At 40.4% G+C, this 19,976-nt stretch overlaps 1 pseudogene; it reads left to right on the top strand.

The window, feature by feature from the left end:
- Positions 1 to 12,667: 12,667 nt before the first annotated feature.
- LOC110296955 lies at positions 12,668 to 13,469 on the top strand (annotated as a pseudogene).
- The last annotated feature ends 6,507 nt before the right edge of the window (positions 13,470 to 19,976 follow it).

The raw sequence follows: 19,976 nt of genomic DNA, 5'->3' as shown, positions 1-19,976 counted from the left end.
CAGCTGTGTCCTCTTTAAAGAGAGATCTTGATGACACATCTTACCCTTCATCCACTAAGCATGGTCATCCACCTTCGCCTTGTTCAGATGTTTCTTCCTATCTATTTCAAGAACTGGTTCCTCCAGGATGCCTAGGAACTTTGGACTTCCCAGAAGCACAGCTGATGCTCTCATCTTCTTCTTATATTGTTTTTATTGCATGCATGCCACTCTCAATAAATATCTGTTCGTGGTTGGATCACAACAACAACAAAAAAAAGGTGCATTCTCATACATAGGAGACTAAGAGAATTCATTGCCCAACTACCTGTTCTAAAAGAATTGCTAAAGTTCATAAGGCCAAACATAAAACGAAAGAAATGTGTTCCTTCAGGAATCATGCCAGAATATCAGAAATACTGTAAAGGCAATAATTAATCATAGGCTGTGTTTCTTAAAATAGCTAAGACATTTTAAAATAAAAAACTCATTATCTAGAGCATCATCATTATATGGACATGTAATGTGTGATACAATTATACCTTACTGTAGTGCAATATATACATGATGGTAAGGCTTCTGGGCTTTATTAAAATGGCAACATATTGACTCTTTGTAAAAAAAGAAAAACTGTATATTAAAAATTCTAGAGTACCTTGGAATAAATGCAAAGAAAAGTAGTCACAAAACAATAGTTGCATTGTGCTTGAACATTCAGAGTAAGTGAATAAATAAAACAACATAGTTTACAGGAATGCAGGATGTGGAAAGAGAAACAAAAAACACAGTAAACAAAATTTACTTTTAAGTTAATGGTTGATCTAAATTCATCTGTGATAATTATTACAGTAAATGTAAATGATATATACACACTGAATAAGATGCAGAGACTTTTGTGTTGAGTAAAAAGACTCCGTATATGCTATTTATGGAAATTGCTTTAAATATAATTATATGGATTGCTTAGTTATATATATATATATATATATATATATATATATACACACACACACACACACAAAACTAGAAGAAAGCTAGAGTCATTTTGTTAATATCAGAATGAAGGTTTCAGAATAAGATGATGACAAATACAAACAGCACAAACTAAAAATCAACACTCATAACCAGCTCATATGTGTATACTTAACAATAGTTACAAAGTATATAAAGCAAATACCATTGGACATGGTAGGGGCAACAGATCATTCCAAAATTCTTCTTTGAAACATCAGCATTCTCTCAGTGTTTGATAAAAAAGAAAATGTAGATGCAAAATCGCAAAGCATATGGGAGACAGGAACATTATCAGCCAACCTGACTTAATTGACATTTAAGGGTTGCTTCAGCCAAAAAACAGCAGAAAACACATTATCTTTAAAGTGCACATGAAATATTCAAAAGAACACATCCATAATACATAATAACGAGCATTAACAGATTTAAAGTGAATGAAGTTATGCAAAGTATGAAGCTAAAATAAAAATTCACTACTGCAAAAATAATTTTGAAATTTCAAAATATTTTTAAAAATTAAACTTTTTCTTTTTGTTTTGTTTCATTTTATTTCTTGAGGCAGGGCTTATGTTTGCATATGTGTATGTACATGGGTGTGCCTGTAGTTGTAGTTGCAGCTGCCCTGGAACTCTGTAGACCAGGCTGGCCTCCAACTCATAGAGATCCACCTGCCTCTGCTTCCCAAGTGCTGGTTTTAAAGGCATGTGCTCCCACCACCCAGCTTAAACAACATATTTTTAAATAAACCTGATGCAAAATATTTGAACTGAATTTAAATAAAATATATTATGTTTCACAGTTGATGACTTATAATTAAGGGTTTCTAAAAGAAATTTTTAGGGCAATAAAAGTGAAAGAAAATTTCAAACCAATTTTCTAGGCTTTCATTTTAGGGAATACATTAAATCCAATATAATGCAAGCTTATAAAAGAAAATCAAAAATAAAGGTAAAATTAGCAACCAATAAAACATTTTAATGAAGAGCAATAGAATAAATCAATAAAACAAAAATTAATGTTTAATGACTCAAAGCTGCTGAGCTCTGGACAGACTGGTGAAAAGAAAAGAGAAGAAAAGAAAAGAAAAAAGAAAAGAAAAGAAAAGAAAAGAAGAGAAAAGAAAAGAAAAAAGAAAATATGCAAATTTAGTGTCAAGTGAAGAAATATACCTCTAAATTTTGTAGCTATTAAGGGAAGAGAAGAGTGACTCCAGGCCTGTATAATTTCCCTGGTGAAGCATGACATTTTAATTTTTGTTTTGTTTTTGTTGGTATTGGAAGGGCTTTGTTGTTTTGTTTGAGAAAAGGTCTCTCTACATAGTTCTGCCTATCCTAGAACTCATTATGAAGAACAGGCTGGCCTTAAACTCCAGAAGTCTACCTGACTTTAACTCTCAAGTGCTGAAATTAAAGATATGTGCCACCTTTTGCCTGGATGAAATGTAACATTTTCTTGAAAGAGGTAAAATTGCTAAGATAATGTAACAGGGACTAGCCTAGTCAGCCTTGTGTTTCTCAGAGAACTTTGTTACATAGTTGTCTTAGTCAAGCTTATCTTACTGTGAAGAGACACTATGACCACCACAACTCTTATTAAACAAAAACATGTCATTGGGGCTAGCTTATATTTTAGTCCATTATCAGCATGGAAGGTGGATTCACTGATATTTAAAAAGAAAATTGACAGTTCCACATACTTTCTTCTTAAAGTAGAAAGATAAGTACTTCTCAGATTAGTTAACGGCAGCAACATTCTCCCTTCTACACAATCCTGCAATTCCACTCCTGGGTCTCTTCCCAAGTGAAGAGAGAGGGGGCATCACTGAGGAACCTCTAGACATGCATATGGAGGTTCCATTTGTAATCATCAAAGCCAGCAAAAGCATTAGATGCCTTGTTATTGCACAATAGATGTTTAAGCTGTGGTAATTTTCTATAACTGACATAGAAATAAAAGGAAATGAACTCTTAGTATATCAAGAATATGGTAGATTGCAAATACACTATGCTAAGTAGAAAATGGTTAATTATTAAAAGCAGATCTAGGTGAGATGGTACCCACCTATAATCCTGTGAATCAAGAACTGAGACAGGAGAATGACAAAATGAAGGCCAGCATGGCAGACTGAGCTATGCAAGACACAATGTTACAAACCACAAAATTTTGTGGGTATGCCCTTTTGGAAAGAGAGAGAGAGGGTATGTAGAATCAAGTGGGAGGGAAGAAGAAAGGAAGTCAGGCAAGCTGACTGATTCTGAAGAGAGCCAAGTTAAGAAGACTAGGTATTACATGATGCCATTTGTATGAAATTTTGAGAAAAGATGAGCTGTTGATGTAGCACAAATCAGAGACATCCAGTGCATAAGAGAAAGACAGAGAGCAATTAGAGAGCAAAAGAACATCAAGGAGATAGAAACTGAAAAGGAGGAAGTCAAGGTATCACTATTTGCTTTTCTATCACTATAGACTAAGGGGAAAAACAAACCAGGAATATATGACAAGCGAGTATGGCTTTCTGTCTATAGGGTGGATTATTTTGCTGAACTAGCTAAAAAGCCTCTCAACTTTTTTTTCCATCCGTTTTGGAATTAAATATTTAGATTTGACCTTCTCCTCCTCCTCCTCCTCCTCCTCCTCCTCCTCCTTCTTCTTCTTCTTCTTCTTCTTCTTCTTCTTCTTCTTCTTCTGTAAAACTGGGATTTATATCTTAAGGCAGAGGAAGTCAAGGAAGGAGACATGTCATCATGTGTATAAATGTTTATTGGATTTTTTTTTTTTTGGAAAGTTACCAGGCCTGTGTGATAAACTTTCTGTGAGAGCATAGTGAGGTTGGGATATTAACTGAACAGGGCATAACAGATTACAATCGGACTTGACACAAATCCTCATATCAAGGCTGTCCTAGACAAAGCAACCCAGTAGGAAGAAAAGGGTCCCAAGATATTTCTGGGGAGGCCTACTTTCTTAAAATAGACAAATGGAAGACTCTACTTAACTCTCAGCTTCTCAGCTACCATGTCAACCTGTGCACCACCATGCTTGCTTTTAACTAAACTCCTAAACATAAGCCAGACCCAATGAAATATTTTTCTTGATGGTTTTGGGTCTGGGTGAGAGAGGAAGTGTGAGGAGGGACTGGGAGAAGTGGAGGGAGGGGAAACTGCCGTGGGGATGTAGTGTATGGAACAAGATACATCTGGGGGGAGGGAGGGAGGAAGTGTGCAGTTGGTCAAACCCCATTTCCAGACCCTTCTTCTATCATACTACATCTATCTAAAAACAGCAATAATATCTCCAACTTCGCTTGCTGTTTTTAAAATCAAGCAGAGCTTTTTAAAGAGCCATGAAACCAAATTGTACACAGGTCTGTAGTTTTTCTTATTTGTGATATTTTTGGAAGAAAAAAAAATGCCATTAACCTGCTATGCTAAGCTTTGCTTGTTCCTTTCGCTGCCAAGGGCCATAGTGGCTTTTTTTTTTTCCAGTATAACCTGTACTTTAGTCTGAACAGAAATCCTTCAGGATCCAGTCTGAGATTCCAAATTAAGAGAACACAATGCCACAGCTGTAAAAACCTTTTCTGAGTCTTCCCTGTTTGGTACCATAAATTACCAGACAACTTGCTTCCAGAGCTGAATAGATAGATCACTTCCCTTTTATCCCTTAGTGAGGCTTAGTGATGAAGAACAAAAGCAATCTTGATACCTTTAAAAGGTCATTGGTCTGCCACAGTTTATCTGCATGCTTTGCAAATAGCTTAAACAATTTCAAATATTTATATGAATATATATATGCACTTTGGAGCAGAGAACAAAATACTATGGCTCTCAAGCCAAACTGGAACAATTTACAATTTGTTTGCCTGACTACCACTGCTCCTATGGTACAGTAGCATAACTAAATAGATGCAAGAGAGATATAACTGGAAAAAATCTGAAAAAAAAAATCTAAACGCCCCTCCCCCAAACTATTTGTCCCTCTCCTCTCAGGGCTAAGTATACCTTGCAGAAGAGGAGAGAGACAGACTGTAAGAGCCAGAGGAACAGCAGAACTGACATACATAATGAACTCACAGAGACTATGGCAGCACACACAGGACATGCACAGGTCTAATCCAGAGGGACCCAGCACTGAGAAGGAAAAGTAGACATGTGCCCCTATCCCCAACCCAGATTCTATCTCCAACTGACAACTGTTTGCAAGGGTAAAATAGCTTTCTCCAGTTGATACTTACTGAGGATAAAACCCATGCTTAAGTGCAGGGCCCCTGCCCAGCAATAGATGGATAACACAAAACAAATTCACTGATATTTGTGGAGATTTTTTTTCTTATAGGTCTTTTGCTTATATATTATTTTTCCCATTGTTGTGTTTTAGGGGATTTTCTGTTTGCTTCTATTGCTCTTTCTCTCCCTTGTTTGTTTGTTTGTTTGTTTGTTTTGTCTTGTTCTGGTTTGATTGCCTGGTTATGTTCTAAAGAGAGAAATCAGGCAAATAGAATTGGATGGGAAGGTCTAGGAGATGAAGGAAGAGAAATTGTGATCAGAATGCATTGCGTGGAAAAAATGTATTTTTAATTAAAAGGAAAAAGGCTTGCCAAGACAACTTTCTGTGAATTTGAATTTTAAATGTTTTCTTTGGTTTTATTTTGTTTCTCAATGAGATGCTCTGGACGTGGCAAACTCTTCCCTGCCCCTTCAGTCTCTTTGGAGCACTAAACAGTTTCCACCGAGTTGTTGCCACTCACAAACTAGCGTCATTCTCACTTGCTGTAAGCCTGTCTGCCTAATAAGGCACACGTAAATGATAATATAATAATAAAGAGCTATATAAAATTCTTTCACATAGAGTATGAGGTGATTCAAAAGGAGCAGATTAAGTTCTTTCTCTCACAATTTTAATCACATTTTGGATGAGTTGGTACACTCCTGAGTTATAGGCAAAGTTGTGGAGTCAGACCTGAGTTTAAGCCCTAGCCTTAGTAACTATGAGCTATCCACTGCTAGGGTTCAAAAATACTTCACCATTTAGAAACAAGAGCAAAACTTCCATAATGCGTGCCCTCACAAATTGAACTCCCTAGAAACATAAGCATCTGCTGGTTAATTTCAGCAAGTGGATTTTGTGGAACTGTCGATGTCTCTGTCTTAGGGTTTGACTGCTGTGAACAGACACCAAGGCAACTCTTATAAGAAGAAATTTTAATTGGGGCTGGCTTACAGGTTCAGAGGTTCGGTCTATTACCATCTAGGTGGGAGCCTGGCAATCTCCAGAGAGACATGGGGCTGAAGGAGCTAAGAGTTCCACCTCCTGTTCCGAAGGCAGCTAGGAGAAGAAGGAGAAGCTGGATTCCAGGGAGCTAGGAGGAGGGTTACAAAGCCCATGCCCACAATGAAATACTGCCTCCAACAAAGCCACACCTACTTCAATAAGGCCACACCTCCTAATAGTGTTACTCCCTGGGCCAAGCATATTCAAACCATCACAGTCTCCATCCTACTTGGGACTTACTTCAGATTTCATGGATTCTGAATGATATGTGAACTCATTTGTAGTGGGTTAGCCTGATGCTGCTTGTATTCTAATGCTAATACTATTTCCTCAAGACCTGGTTGCCCCAGGTGAGCCAAGTCCACATGAAGACCCAAAAAACACTATGTGACCTTCCCCCAAATTATTTCTGAGTTTGGTAAATAAAGATGCTGACAGCCCACAGCTGGGTAGAAGAGACATAGTTGGTATTTAGGAATCCCCAGTTTGGGCTCAGAGGAGAACCAGGAGGGTGGGGAGATAAAAAGTGAATGGAGGAGAAACCCCCATGGGTTAGGTGAGGCATGAAAACATGGCCCTGATTGCTGGCCAATTGGAGTTAAGACCAGCCCAGATGAAACATAGTAAGTAATAACTTGGGGTTGTTGATAGGAAAGTAGATTCTAAGAGCATAGAGAGTAGATATCTGCCCAGCTCTTGTGCTGTTTAAAACTTATTGTAAATAATAAAAGTTGTGTGTCTTTTATCCAGGAACTAAATGGTCAAAGGCAGTGTAGAAACCCAGGCTTGATATTAAAATTTTCTACAACACTCATTCTCACTATGGGTATGCACATACACATAGCTGATTTCACAAGCTCCAGAAGAATATTTACTTTTAACTAGAAATGAGCTCTGGCTTGGAAAAATTGTCCCGAAAACCTATTACTGCCTTGAACTCATTGTCGTTTATCTCCTCCAGGTAATAGAGGTTATTTGCAGCATTGAGGAGAGAGCCTTTTTGAGAACAGGTATTGTCTCATTTCCATGTAAATGTTTTATCTTCATTTAGACAAAACATAACAATATTCTACAAGGCTTGTCATGTACCCAGAATTTAATAATTTAATAGCTGTGAAGAATGGAGATAAGCAAAGGTGGAAAAATGTCACACAGGTATTTCAGGAATCACAGTGTTAAAGCTCTGGATTATTGGTTGTTTTGCTCACTTATTCATTTAGTTTTATGTTGATTTAACAAATGATTATTTTAGTTCTTTGGATATGTTCAATGCCATGGGCAATGCAGATACATAGACAGAAAAAAGTTACTTCACTTCTGAGAAGTATAGCATGTCAGAGAGGAATAGTAGCCAACAAAAGGATCCTTCCTACCAGGAGTGCAAGGGCTAAGTACACTGGGACTTGGTCCACCAGGAGAGAGATGAGCTTAGTACTCCATGAGGAGAACGCTGCCTCCCTGAGCCTTGAAAGTATGGGAAAGCAAGGGGTGGCATGCACCAAAGCTAGCACTACGCAAATCATGAAATAATTTGGGGAAGAAGTTGTTCTCTATTCCTGGAGGATAAAATGTTCAGCCTGGAGAGGAACTGTTGGTGCAAACTCACATGGAACCAGAGGCTGGGCAGGGGCCAGGTCATGGGATAGGTGGTCAAGTGATGTTCAGGACAGCCTGGGGACAGTGGTAGACAACTGTAGAATCTAGAAGTTGTGGTGATGGACAGGCAGTGAACAAACTTACACTAGAAATCTTACTCCAGCAGCTCTCAGGGTAGTAAAGGAGGCCAAAAGCAGGAGCTCAGAAAGGGGAAAACTATGACCGTGGGCAAATGATGTCACTCCCCTGGCTATGAGCTATATATGTGAGTGGGCAGCTAGCTGTAGGGGCCAGAAATAAAAATAACCAAGCAGACAGTGAAAATGGAGCACAGGGACGTGCAACATATGGCTATATGGCTTTATAGGAGGAATATATCTCAGGTTGAGGCAGTAGGAGAGTATCATTTATGGACTGGAGGTATAGCTCAGGAGCCTGACTAGCATGCACAAAGCTCTTGGTTTAATCCCCAGTACCAGGTAAACAGGATGTGGTAGCCACGCCTATAGTCCTATCATATGAAAGATGAAGGCAGGAGAACTGGAAGTTCCAGCTCATTCGTAGCTACACAGCAAGTCTGAGATACAACAGCCCTTATCCAATTAAAACTAAATAAGCAAGTAAGGGAAGGAAAGAAAAATCACAAGATGAGAAACTGAAGAAAAAAAATTCATGGAGACAGGATGTGGAGTCACACCAGAATATGAACTTCCCACCATTCAGCATTCTCTCAGCAGATATGAGCGTGGAGAAGTGAATTGTTAGGGCTTGAGAAAGAGGACTGAGCCAAGGCTGTGATCTGGGAGACGAGGAAGGTAGGTGATTGGAGGGCTGTGAGTACCAAGGAAAGCAGTGAGGAAAATTTAATGAGAGAGAGAAAAGGAAGTAAATGGACCCTGAAAAGCTTCAGGAAGAAAACAAGATGGGCAATTAGCTGAAGAGCTGTATCTAGGGAACCAGGCAATGTGTTACAGGCCTGGAATCCCATTGTTTAGGAGGCAAAAACTGAAGGATTACTCACAAGTTCAAGGCTACCCTGATCTGCATAGTGACTTTTAGGCAGGCTCAGGCAGTGCAGTGAGCTCTCTGTCTCAAAAACAAACAAACAGAAAAGAGCACCTAGGGTACCACAGTCAGCTGTCAGAGGAAGCTTGCTTTGGTTCTCCTTTATTGTTGTTGATTGGGTTCTGAGCTAACTCAGTCTGGCCTTGAATCTGTGACCTGAAGTAAGGGTTTTAATGAGAAGTATGAGTACAGAGCTGGGGATAGGTTTGAGAAGGAGGAGATCAAGAAATGACTTCTAGAAGAAGTTGCAAAGGGACGAAGTAAGAGAAGAAGGACATTTCTTTTTTAGATGGCAGGATATGACAGTGAAGAGAGAGACTGAAGGTTTAAAATAAATGCACTTCACTGATCAACTCAAGTCCACTGAGCATGTAATTTAACTTAAAAAGGGGGCACATGGCACACTTAATTTAAATCTCAACTTCAGGGGAGAAAATGGTGGGGTATTCTATCTGGTATTAAATTATCACACAGAATATTTTCACATTTCTAAGTTGAAGGTTTTTTGGTTTTTTTTTTGTTTGTTTGTTTGTTTGTTTTGCCTAACACAAGTAGAATTTTTAAATTAAAAGAAATGAGGAACCAGCAAGATGGTCCAGTGGATAAAAAAGTACTTGCTTTGCAAGTCATATGACCTAAGCTCAATCCCTAGACCTCATGGTGGAGAGAGAGATCTCCCAAATTGTTCTCAGACCTCCACATGGGCACCATGTCATAAGCAGGCCCTCTCCTCAAATTCTCTCTCTCTCTCTCTCTCTCTCTCTCTCTCTCNCTCTCTCTCTCTCTCTCTCTCTCTCTCTCACACACACACACACACACACACACACACATACACACACACACACACACACAAATGTACACGCATACTAAATGACAACATTGATTGGCCAGAAATATTTAAATTCGAATGGTAGACATCCTCTGAGTTAAGAAGAGAGCAAATAAATAGTTTCCCTTTTTTTTTTTTTTCTTTCTGGAGCCCATAAACTGGTTTTATGTAACACAAGATCTAACATGATTTCTCCAGATGCACGACAAACAGGCTTTTGATTTAGAGTCACCCTTTAATGAGTGTGTTTAATATGAGTAGTGATGCTTCCCTCTGAGGCCTTCAATAAGTAATGCCACAAGCCAAAAACCTAAGATGCTCAGGAAACCTGCTTCTCACAGATGGTGCTGCTGCTCCGGCCATCTTAATATTTAACTCACTTCTAGAGAAGAGGTGCCAGTGCATCAAGGCTGGGACAAAAGCCACAGCCAAAGCCCTAGTTCTATCTTATTTTCTGTTGTTGTAATAAAATACTCTGACCGCAAGCCATGTAGGGGAGGAAAGGGTTTGTTATAAATTGCAGTCCATCACTGAGGCAAGTCAGGGCAGGAACTCAAGGCAGGAACCTGGAAACAAGTGCAGTGGAGGAATACTGATTGGGGGCTGGCTCACTGGCTCATGGTTATCTAGCTTTCTTATACACCACAGTTCTAGAGATGCGGTGACCTACAGTGAGCTTGGACCTCTTGCATCATAGTCCCAGCAAGGCGTAGTAGGGCATACCTTTACTCTTCACATTCTAAAGGCATGGGCAGGCAGACAGATCTCTGTGGGATCAAGGCCAGCATAGTCTACAGGGTTTCAAACAAAACAAAGCAAGGAACTCCGCCCCTCCCCATCCCCAAAGAGGCCCATGGGGCAATCTGGTCTAGACAATTCCTCAATCAAGACTTTCCTCTCAGCTGACTCTAGACTGTGTCAAGCTGACAAATACTAACCAGGACAACTTCCTAGGAGCAAGACTTATCTAGGTAGTTTCAGCCCCTGGAAGCCTGATGTGACATGGAATGGGTTATGGTAAGTGGAAAAGGGAGAAAAGAGAAATCATAAAGGAAAACTAGATCAGTAATCCCTAGAAGTCAGGAAAGGGACGGAGGTGTACCTGAACTGCAAAGGATAAGACAAAATAAGCAGAGTCACTCAACCAGTAGGGAACCCAGCATTGGGGCAAAGTTACCTCCTGGAGTGAGACGAATGCAACCATCTACTGAACAATTGCAAGCCCAGAAGATGTAGCACAGCTGTGGTAGGAAAATGAGCCCAAGATTTCTAGTAAAAAGCGTTCAGTTGCTCATGATATATATATATCATGTGTATGTGCATATTGGATAATGGTCTCTGTATTATTTAACATTCTTTATGAACTTAGTATTTTGTATAACACTTGTCTGCATTTCCTAGTGCATCCTTCTAGTAATTTTGAAACCAGTTCACCATAAATAATAGAATGTGTTCCTAATTTAAGTTAGACTGAATTCTTCTCTTGTATGTGTCCGTTATTTTTGACAGATTAGAGCAAGACTGAGATTCACAATACACACAGCCTAGTGATGTTATTCCTTATAGCAAGCAAAAAAAAAAAATGGCTTTTTTTTAATTCGAGAAGAAAAGCATAAATCTTGATGAAGATCCTACTGTGTTTCTATCTAAGCTTGATTAAATTCAATTTATTTTTTGTAAATTGAATTCAAGGATACGAGAAAAATATGAAAAATTATTGGCTGTTAAGGCTGGGTCACAAGCAATATGAAAACCAAATTAATGCTCACGTAAGCTGTTTCTCGATGACATACAGCATGGATGTTTGTTATTTCAGAAGCTGGAAATGGAAAACCAACTTTTAAAGTGTCTTCTAAGGCCTCTGCATCTTGGCAAAATGAATTTACAGTATTTGCATCTATTTTTCTCAAAGTTTGGTCAGGGGGAAAACAGAAAAGCACAAAAGGTCTTTGCTAACCAGCTCTGAACATTTTGTGTTCCTGCAATAAATCATATCTTTAAGACATTTTTTTCTTATTCAAATCCTAATAATTCAAGCATATGGAGAAAATTACTCTAATTGATGGAGTAAGTTAGAAAATCACAGTAATAGTGAGAGGGAGAGGTGGGCTTCTGTCTCCTCACACATCTGCGTGTTTAAGGTGGCAAAGTGAGAACTATTCAATTAGAGCTAAACGCAGGATTGCAATTTTCAAGAAAGGTCACTCAACTCATTTACTGTGCCAGCCTGTGTTGTTTGCTACATTACCTGGACACATTTCCAGTGTGTCAAACAGCCTTTCTGTCCTTTCTCATTCCACTCCTGCTGTGTCAAATGGATAGCTGCACGTGCCTCATTTTTCCTTAACTTAAAGGCCTGCTACTTACTACAATGTGTCCTATGTTCTTCACTTTAATAGAGCCTAACCAAATGGTAGTCTGGGCAAATTACTGGAAACTCCACATTATTGGAGACCAGAATTTCAGGAGCCAATAGGTCTACAATGCATATTAAGTCAATCCTATGTAATGACTGGTGCAGTGTTGAATGTGAGTCTTGCTCTAGAGCAAAAATGAAAAGGAAGATTAAAAAATACAAACATGAATAGAAATGACTGAACGGTTCATGAGTGCAAATGCCAGAAAGAATTGAAATTGGATCCATAGGATGTCAGTAACAGCTATTAGGGGGCAACACGAAGCATTTGAAGGTAGCATGATGTCAGTGCCATTGTGCCATATTTTGTGCTATATTTAAATCCTAATTAGCGAAAAATGTCAGGCTTTCTTGGACCTAAGAGAATTAGCTTCCATGTAAAGAAAGCAGTCCTTTCCCGTCCTGGGCTGAACGAGGCAGGCTCGTGGACCAGTGACATCCAGAAATTAAGAGTCTTTTGAGACCCGGGAGGTCACTGACCGCTGCTCCGTGGCTGTCATCATGCCACAAAATGAATATATTGAATTGCACCGCAAACGATATGGATATCGTTTGGACTACCATGAAAAAAAGAGAAAGAAAGAAGGTCAGGAGGCCCATGAACGTTCAAAGAAGGCAAAAAAAAAAAAAAAAAAAAAAAAATGATTGGCCTGAAGGCTAAGCTCTACCATAAACACCACCATGCCGAGAAAATACAAATGAAAAAGATTATTAAGATGCATGAGAAGAGAAACACCAAGCAGAAGGATGATGAGAAGATCCACAGGGAGCAGTCCCTGCCTATCTGCTGGACAGAGAGGGGCAGTCGAGAGCAAAAGTCCTTTCTAACATGATTAAGCAGAAACGGAAAGAAAAGGCGGGAAAATGGGAGGTCCCTCTACCCAAAGTTCGTGCCCAAGGAGAAACAGAAGTATTGAAAGTTATTCGAACAGGAAAAAGGAAAAAGAAGGCATGGGAGAGAATGGTTACTAAAGTCTGCTTTGTTGGTGATGGCTTTACAAGAAAACCACCTAAATATGAAAGATTCATTAGGCCTATGGGTCTACGTTTCAAAAAAGCCCATGTCACACACCCTGAGCTGAAAGCTACCTTTTGCCTGCCTATTCTCGGTGTGAAAAAGAATCCATCATCCCCATTATATACAACCCTGGGGCTGATCACCAAAGGTACAGTGATTGAAGTGAATGTGAGCGAGTTGGGCCTTGTGACACAAGGAGGCAAGGTTATTTGGGGAAAGTATGCCTAAGTTACCAACAATCCGAGAACGACGGGCGCATAAATGCAGTCTTGCTGGTCTGACAGTGACGTCACTCACGTCATTCCACTACTGAAGACCACACCCTGTCAGGAAAACACCTTCATTGGGGTCTTTCTGAACCACAGAGCAGCCTTACCCCATGTGCAGTCATCACATATTTACTAAGTTGTAAAGGAAAATAAAACTGCCCAGTTTGACCAAAAAAAAGAAAGAAAGAAAGAAAGAAAGAAAGAAAGAAAGAAAGAAAGAAAGAAAGAAAACAGTCTTTTGTAGACAAAAATGCCTAACCCTCAAACCCTCATTCTGATAGACAGACTCAACTGTACTTAAACCCAACCCTCCATTTGGTCAGATATCCAAAAATATAATAGCTTCCCGAGCTGTGATGTTTCATGTTTTATAACTACAGTAAATTGGACAACTCTTTCATTATAGCTAATGTAGCTGAGAAGAATGTCTCTCTTTTAAATTGTGTATGTGAATGAGTGTGTGTGTGTGTGTGTGTGTGTGATGTATGTACACATAAGTGTGAGCAGTGGAGTTCAGGTGTCTTGTTATATCACTTTGACATCTTACTCCCCTGAGACTGGATCTCTCACTGAACCTAGAGCTAGGCTGGCAGCCATCAAGCCCCAGGGACTCTTTGTCCCACCTCTCGTGGCACTGGATTACAACTACACATTTGGCATGCAACAAGAACTGTCTTACTAACACATCCTACTAGCCTCTAGAGTTGCTTTTAAGAGTTTACATTACCATCAGTCAGCTGAAAATACCACTAACGATGAGACAGTTTCTAATCATACCAACTGTTGACAAGACAACCTCCTGAGATGAAGGAACTCTGCCCTGTTCTGAAAGCACAAAGTCTGTAGATGACGTCAAGGCCAGTGCCTTCTTTTGCATTTTGTGTTCAGTATTGACAAGTCCTGCCTGTATAGCCGTCTCTGGCTGACACAGTCATCGCTTGCACATGGTCTCCTATATGCTTCACAGCACTAGGTCACATTCCGGAAGGGAAAGCTTCCTCGAACACCTAAATTACTAATCTCACCCTCATTCCTACCTTGTCTTCCTCCTCTAGGCTACCAGAGAAAGCTTGCTAAAGCAGGTCGCTGGATAAACTTTGCTAGCAATCACGTAAGTCCCTGCAGTGCATTCTAACATATTCCGATTTTACAGATAAGTACGTTAAGGTGTGGTACCTGGGCTCCCTTTCACTTTCCTCTTCGAGAAAAGAGTCCTCTGACCCTCCCCTGTGTGGTTTTCTGCTCTATTGCTTAGTTTCACTTGCAGAGGCTTCAGGCAAAACTCTCCCTGTGGGAAACGTCTCAGACACGTGGTCTCGTCCTAGCTCTGGATGCTGCCCTTGTTACTGGGTCTGCAGTTCAGAAAACAATCCCCAGTAGGGAGATGGGGGTGGGGAAAAGAGACCTTGGGGTCTTCACGCGGCAAGGCAGCAACACTCACCTCCTTCTGTAAGGGGTTATGCCACATGTGAAGGAATGTGAACTGGTGGGGGGCCGAAAGGCGTAGGAAGCATTGAGCCAAGCAGCGAGTGAATTGTGATAAGGGAGCCTTTATGATTTCTAACGCTTTGTACCCGGTATTGTTCTTGCTAGTGTGGAGTTTTGCTGACAATGGGCATCCCTCTAGGGTAACTGACTCCTGACAAGACCACAAAAGCACAAACAGCAAAAGGGGCGCCCATTTGGGTTTAATGTATATGATTTAACTTCTTCGGCAATTTGTCTACCGTAAGTAGATGCCACATGGGAATTTTCAAAGCTGTGAGTGGGAGCTGTGAATATGAGAAATGGAAGAATTGACTCCCGTGCTTAACAGTTCTATTCTAAACAGTCAGGAAGGTGGTTGGAAAGAACACGCAGCTCTGCTTTCACATCGTCCTACTTCCTTTGAACATGCACTTGTACTCCTGCGTGTTCGTGCAATAATTCACGTGGCTGGATTTTCTAGAAGCAGCACTGGCCAGCCTGGGCCTGACTCTTCTGTACATGCACGTGTGAGGCACAGCACTTAGGAGGAGGGAAAGGACATCTTTGGAGTTAAGTGATCTCTGGCAACGTTATGTTCTTTTCAGGAATTTCTTAGGTAATTCATCAAGAGAAGCATGGTTATGCCTGATTTACGTCTGTGCCCACAATATACAAAAATCACACAAATCACACAATATACAAAAATCTCTCTGTGGGAAGAGTGGTAAAATCTCTGCACTAAAGAACTTTTAGCAAGCAGTACTTTTACAAAAAGGTTGTCAATCAATTTTCAGAAAATGTGGGGTACGTGTATGCATCAGGAGAGGTTGTTATAAAGAAAGCATCAGACAATCTTTTGCTTGTTTTGTTTTCTCTTTTTATTTTTTAATTTTATTATACATCTTTTTTACTTATTCACTTTCTATCCTGCTCACTGCCCTCCTCCAGGTCACCCCCTCCCACAATCCTTCACCAAACCCCCAACTCCGCTTCTCCTCTGGGTGGGTGGGGGCTCCCCTGAATACACCTCACTCTTATACTTCAAGTCTCTGTGAGGCTAGGTGCTTCCTTTCCTACTGAGGCCAGATAAGGCAGCCCAGCTAGTGGAACATATCCCACATACAGGCCACAGCTTTTGGGATAGACCCTACTCTAGTTGTTCAGAACCCACATAAAGGCCAACCTGTACATCTGCTACCACACAGGTGCCTAGACACAGCCTGAATATATTCTTTGGTTAGTGATTCCGAAAAATCTTTTCTTAATACAGACTGTCTGCTGCTGGTGTAAATCTTAAGTTTTCGGTTTTGAAAATTCACCTTAGTCTAAATCTCTTTCTTCAGTCTTCTACCAATAAAGAACATTGCTGACTTTGTATTGCTACTTTTATAGTAAGTAATCTTAAAGGACCAAGAGTTGCCAGGTTTAATATTAGGGACTTCCCTGAAGCTCCAAGGCATGATGGTGTCATCACTGGAGAATGGGCAAGAGGACAGCTCTCTGGGCCTTGCTCCCTGTGCTTTGTGTCACACTTTGTCACTAAGTCATGACTGCAGTTGTGACTCATGAGTGTGTGGACGCCTTCTCTCCAGCTCTCTATATTCCTGTAAATCGGGATGTGCAGCCTCAGTTCACCACTTTCTCTTTGGATGTCAGAGGATGGGGATGTGTCAAAGGGGAGGGGTCTGGCATGAAAATGCTAGGCACTGGTAGTCTGCTAAGAAGATGTGAACCTGGAGCTGGTTAAACTGAACATCTCTGAGCTTTGGTGTCTTACCTTGGAAGTGAAGAAAACCCAGCTAGGTATGTTAGCATACACCTGTAATTGTAGCACGTGGAAGGCTAAAGCAGAAGGATGGAAACTTTGAAGCCAGCTTGAGGTACAGAGGAAGACCTTTCCTCATACATTTTAAAAAAGAAAAGACAAGAAAGGAAGGAGGGAGGAAGGGAAGGCAGGTAGGTAGACGGAGCTAATAATATTACTTAATTCCTGTACTGTAAACACTGAATGAGGTTATGTGCATAATGCCAAAGCCCTTAGGACCCTCTATTTGCACCTGGATTGTAATGGGTAGAATAATAGCTCCAAAGATGCCCATATCTGACAAAATTTGAATATAGCTTCTCCCCTTCAAAACTCATATTCTAATTTAATATTCATTCTGTGGTATTAAGGAAGAGAAAATGTAATCCACATATAATGCTTGTGGCTGCTGTGAGCTAAGTAGGATAGGCAAAGTCATTAATGCAGAGCCCACATAACTGAATACCCATAACTTATTAAGCAGAGAGAGAGAAACACACACGCACACGCGCACACACAAAGGTGGGGAAGGGAGGGATGGAGGAAGGGAGGGANNGAAGGAGGGAGGGAGGGAGGGAGGGAGGGAGGGAGGGAGGGAGGGAGGGAGGGAGGGAGAAATTCATAGGTATATTCTTGTCCTGGCTGCATGAGTCTCTGCATCACCTCCAGCTCTTGGATCAGAACTATGACACAACAAAGCCACTTTTCTTTATCATGAACCTGGTCTGTGCTGTTGTGTTATTAGCAACAAAGAGCAGTCTAAAGCCACATCTCATCTACTGAATCCTGTGTCTATTTAACCTTCTATAAAGAGCAGACTTTTCAGCTATGATTAAGTTAGTTCTGCTGTGATGAGAACATCATGCTGGATTATCCAGGTGAGTCCATCACAGTCACAAAGCCCATATAAGAAGGAGGAAGGAGACGGGTGGGGAGAAATATGTGATGATGATATGTTGCGGCTTTGTATATAGAGAAACGGGACAAAGGCCTCCCAGAAGTGAGAAGGGATAAGAAGAGGATTCTCTTCGAGAAACTGTAGAACTGCTGGTCCATTTTTCACTTCTCATTTCCAAAGCCTTAAGAGAATAGGTTTCTGTTGTTCTAAGCTACCCAGCTTATGCGCTTTGTCTTAGCAGCCACGGGAACCTGATGAACATTTTCCAGCTCTCTGCATGAAACCACGCCCACCGCTGCCACCAAATCAGCAGCTGCTGCTGTTCCTACCATGCTGTAGTCATCCTCCATAAGGCCCGCTACACTTAGGACCGTCCTCTGTCTTGATAAGACTGGAACGCTTATGAGATAGAGTTCATTGTTTTGTTAATTTAATCCTTTGATCTAAGAAGTCTCCGATGTACAATAGGTGCCCACATGATTTCTGAGACACATATTGAATCTAGCAAAATCCTAATTCTCTATGATCTTTGTAGACGATGACTACTATAACATCTGAGAACAAGCTACAGGGCAAAGGCTATGACAGGAATACCTTCCAGGTGCGCCTGTCCTACCATTCTCCTCTGCCCTTGAGGTGCAAGTGCAATAGCATTCATTGTCTGTTTATCTGAGGATAACAAGCAAGTATCATTTTCTACCCATTGCATTATGGGGAGAAAAAGTCGATGTCTCAAAAAAAGTCTACCCTGTAAAAATCAATGCTTTCTGTTTGAAAGGTAAGAACAAGGGTGCTGTCTTCCCACTCCACATATCGTTGTCTACAGAGCACATCGTTGGTTGTGTCTTGATGTCCACAAATACCATTTTTGATCTAAAATCTTTGTAGGACTAAGAGATTAGGATGCCGACTTCTGGTAGCAGCCACATGTTAGCTACAGGCTGGAACTCCGGGGGCCGTTTTTATTCCTGTCTCTGTAGCTTCCTATTTCTTTAGATGTGGTTGTATCACCTCTATAAGGTTCTCCTCAGAGAACCTCAGGTTCTGCCATTACTTGACTTGCAAGGCCTTCAGTCTAACCCACATTGACCAGTTATGTCAATGAGGTTGCCTGCCACTAATATGTGGATTTTTAAAAACTTTTTTCCTATTGCTTCAAGTGTTGCAGGATGATTGCTCATTAGCCAATTCATTTGTTGTATTTCTACTGCTGTCACGAGAAGAGCTGACTGCTCTAATACGCAGGGCAGTTTATTCCTGGAATTTGCTGACTCTAGTGTCAGCAGTGTAGGAGACTAAAGTCTACATCCACTGCTGGCCTCCCACTGTGATTCCCTAATGTATTCATTGGTCTGTTAATTCATTAAGTGGTTGTTAAGTATGTGCCACCTGCTTGGTCCTGGGGATAGATCATAAGTCAGACCCATCCCTGTCTTAATGAATCTGACAGTCCAGAAAGAGACACAGGAAACCTGTGATAAGCATGTTGAGTCTCCAAGAAAGAATAGCAGAAATCTAAAAGAAAATATAACCTCTTCAGTGTTCAACCCTTATCTAATGAGCAATTCCTATGTGTGAGGGATGCTGTATTAGATGCAAGGATTTTAAAAGCTATTTTATTTGATGCAGGGATTTTGACAGAGAATAGACTAAATTCCCAATCTTGTAAAACTTAATGCTCTTTCAGGAGACTGAGAAACAAACACATAAATTGTATCAAAAGCTATGAGAAAAATAAGACAGAAAGATCGAAGAGATGATGAGCAGGTGGCAGTATAAAGTCACCCCAGGAGATCACATCCACATTGGCCTCTTATCAGGCTTATTAGAAAGAAAACATTCTCAGCTAGAAATGCCAGTGTCCTCATCAGCTTAAGACAGGGCTTCTATTCATTCCTGTTCATGTTCCTATTCAGATACTGAGTATTTGAATCTTTCTGTGGTCATACAATAAAAGCATAACAACTACAGTTCTCTAAAAAGCTATTGAAGGATATATGAATGGTGAAATGAGATATGAAATGTTTGTTAATCTCTTGACAAACTGCTCCCTAGACTGATTCCTTCCATGTTTATTTAAGGGTGACCAAGTCTGGAATCACTGACAAGAGAATACTGTGATGAATGAGTGGTGTGTTTAGGGTAGACAGGAAGACGTGGCAGATGTGTATTGACTCTGCCTTTATAAATGGCTAAAGGTAAAGCCATAGACACTGTAATCTGTAGCTTCTGACCATTGCTACCATTCTTGAGCTGGAATTCCATCTTTGGTTTTGCCCCATTGGCTAGTTATGATTATGTTTCCAAATTCAGAACAGACACCATCTCTCATACATCTACTTCTCTGAGA

This window comes from Mus caroli, chromosome 6 (genome assembly GCF_900094665.2).
Source record: "Mus caroli chromosome 6, CAROLI_EIJ_v1.1, whole genome shotgun sequence".
NCBI classification, from domain to species: Eukaryota; Metazoa; Chordata; class Mammalia; order Rodentia; family Muridae; genus Mus; species Mus caroli.
The sequence above is the reverse complement of the archived record's forward strand: the minus strand, read 5'-3'. Positions and strand labels throughout refer to the sequence as shown.